Source organism: Hipposideros armiger, unplaced genomic scaffold, assembly GCF_001890085.2.
Source record: "Hipposideros armiger isolate ML-2016 unplaced genomic scaffold, ASM189008v1 scaffold_124, whole genome shotgun sequence".
Classification (NCBI taxonomy): domain Eukaryota; kingdom Metazoa; phylum Chordata; class Mammalia; order Chiroptera; family Hipposideridae; genus Hipposideros; species Hipposideros armiger.
The window spans coordinates 2,223,065-2,226,535 of record NW_017731474.1 but is presented as its reverse complement, the minus strand read 5'-3'; positions in this window follow the sequence as shown (position 1 = coordinate 2,226,535).

Sequence of the window (3,471 nt, the reverse complement as noted above, 5' to 3'; positions counted from 1 at the left end):
GTACCTTGCCCTGCCTCTCAAAGAGGGCTATACCTTCTTTGTTTATTTCATAGAGATATCAGGGGAATCAAATCGATGTGTAAAATAACATACAAATGCTAAATTCAGATTATGCAAATCTAAAGTATTATTTTTACATTATGCCATTAAACATATTCCTTGGCAACACATCTTCTGCAGCACCTAACAATGCACGGTAGGTTATCCTTAGCAAGAAAAACACATAAAAGGAAATGCGATTTTTCTATCTTGCAGTGAAATTCTGTTTAGTTTTGTCTCTCTTGTATAGCTGGAACTATGCTTTAAAATTGGCATTAGTCAATGCAGTAATGACAATTACAGAAACTGAGGAAAAAAAGAGTCCCTTTCCCAGCTAGATTAATGGGAGAAAGTTTAAATGATGGAAAGATTTTGAAAGCGTATGTGAAAATCCCTCTTACTGGGTCACCATTACTCAAAGAATAATATTTTCAGGCCTGCTGAAAATAAAAAATTCACAGCTATCCTGCTGACATTGAGAGAAAGAAAACTTCAAAGTAAACCTTGAAGAAATGATTTTTAAAGTAGTAGAGTTGAGGCTTGACCCAGTAATAGATTTTGAAAGGGTGTTTGGTATCTCCATGGTAAGTCAGGGTGTCCAACAGACAAAGCTCCGGACCCAAATACAACCAGGCTAGAGGCACCTTAATAGTGGTATTGATTGACTATAAACAAAGACAGACCAAAGTAACCAGGATAGCAGAGAAAAATGTATTTGGGGAAAAAGGTTATTATCCTCCTTCGGGATGACTAATACCAGAGCTATAGAAATTCATTTTACAACAAATATTTTTTGAGATCCTATAATGTGCCAGGCACTGGATAAAAGACACATTTCTAACCCTCAAGGCATTTTCAGGCTAGTTTATGTGTTTTAGGGAGGTCAGTGGAAAGAGGGAAGACTGCATGGCCTATACACAAAAATCAAACCTGCCACTTTAGCATTATCAGCAACCCACACTGTACTGAATTGCTCTGGGGGAAAAAAAAAAAGAGCTATGCCACACAGAATGACTCTCATTTTGTTTCTGTCACAAAATAGCTGGGTAACTTAGAGCAGTCACTTTACTTTCCTGGGTCTTAATTTCCTTTTGGTCCAATATGGGGCAGTGTGGGGACAGTAGGGAGAGGAGGAAGACAGCAAACTAAAGTTATTTCTAAATCTTCTAACCCTATAATTTCAGTTTGGTCAGGAATTAATATGCAACACAATATTAGGATGTACTCGCTAATGAGCTCTGTGAACAGAACACCACAGCTCACTCTTTGTAAGAAACAATTTGTAGCAAACGTATTGGTGAAGTTATTTAGGACAAGTGGGGGTTTTGCTACAGGGTCGTCATCATAACCAGCACACTTACCCCTGGTTTCAGGGTTCCTGTCTCTGAGATGGGAGAAGTAGTCCCACACTGGCCAGGGGAAAATGTGGAGTTCAGTGAAGCCCCTTTTCCTTTACTCCCCCTTGATGGATATTTTCCAAAGACTGGGATTTATTGGTTATTTTGGAGTCACCCAATGTGGAGTAACTCTATGGAATAGAATCCTTAATGGTGGCTGGCATTTTTCTTTTTCTGTGTTGACGGTTGCCTTCCAGACCTTGCAGTGGTCCCCTGTTCAGTCTGCTACAGCTAGAGTATCTCCCAAGCAGTACACTGGGTGAACTGCAGCAACAGAATTATGGAAAAGACAAAAAACCTAATGGGGACCACCATCTTAAAGAGGCAACCTTGTACATTGCAGACACTTAGGACTTCACAGTTGCTCATCAATGAAAAATTATGTGAGCACCTAGTATAAGACAAGTAGTGTTCTAGGGAGGAAGTGATGAATAGCAAAAAAGACAATTTGAATTGCAATCTAAAAAGTAAGAGAGGCAGCACAAACATCAAATCCAACAAAAAAGTCAGTTCAGATCATGACAGGGCTATTACAAATCTCAGCTCCACACATGACTCTGGCTATGGCTGTGGCAACAGCTTCTACATAAGCTTCTAACCAGCTTCATACACGTACAGCTTGCGGCAGCCTCCCCTCGGGTCTCATGCCTTCCCTAGAGATTCTCAGCTTGGATGTCCATGGGAGCCTGCTAGGCTCATTCATTGAACTGCCACCCTTGAGCAATGGGTGATGGGAGACAAATGTGCTTCCTATTTCACGGCCATAGAGGAAAGTTCTGAGATGCGTTTCATTAGGCACCACAAAATGTTCTACCAAACTGAAAATGCATTCTTGTATTTGCTTTCCCTCTCTACTTCATGCTCCTGTCCCTCAGTCTTGTTCCTTGAGATTATTCCCAAATAAACTGGCTTCATGCAAGCTTCTGTCTCATGTTCTGCTTTATGGGGATACCTAGTCTACTGTACCATCCAAACTACTTCTGCTTCTGCGGCAGTGTCTACTGATGCACTCCTTAGAGCAGAGTATAACATGCTTGGTGTGGGCAGGAGTGGCACTGGGGTTAGAAGAGGGGACGGGTGGTAGGGGTATGGAGGAAGAGACTTGAGGGTTATATTAAAAATAGTAAATACCTTTGAAGTCAGGTGGTTGATATTAAAAATTCATGTGAATTTTGCATCCTTCACAATATTTCCATGTATGTTTTAATATAAAAATATGAAGTTTGTAACATCTTCATGATATCTAAAGTCCTGTAATAGCTTATTGGCTAGCCTCACTTTTTCCAGTGTTGCCACATCCAAACCATGCTTCATAACATCCTATGATGCAAATCTAATCAGGTCATTCATTTGCTTACAACTTTTAAAGCAGAAGATCATTTGATGAAGTTCTGATGAAGTTCAAGCACCTTAACATGATTTATGAGGTCTTGCGTAACTTGGCCCATGCTTATGTCCCTAGCCATTTGCTATCCTATCCTTTATATTTATCATTCAGCCATAATGAATTTATTTTAATTCCCTAAATTCTCCATGTCCTCTTGCCTCCAAGCATCTGCCCATTTTGTTAAATCAATCTGTAATCCTCACCCCACTACTCTTCAACCTGACCATGTATCAGTTCCACATTCCTCAGCTCTCTCCTACAAAAATGAAACCCTATCTTTGTCTGTTAGATGCTTGCCTGTGTGCTCCCATTATATCGTAAACTTCCCTCATCATAGCATGTTTCATCCTTTTGTTCTTGCCTATTTGTCTGGATCTCCCATGAAATGCAAACACGGGTCAACAGGTCACTCCATCAGTCGCTGGTGTCTAGTGCCTTGCACAGAACTGGGAACGAAGCTAATAATTGTCAAGTTCAGGTCCTTAGAGTCACAGGGTCCAAATATTGTTCCTCACACCTATGGCTTTGAGCAACTCTTACAAGCTCTTTTAGTTTTATTTTCTTCATCTGTAAATTGTGGGAAATAATAGTACCCTGATTATAGGATGACTAAGAATAAATGAGGTAATTCATGCAATTTAGTAAAAT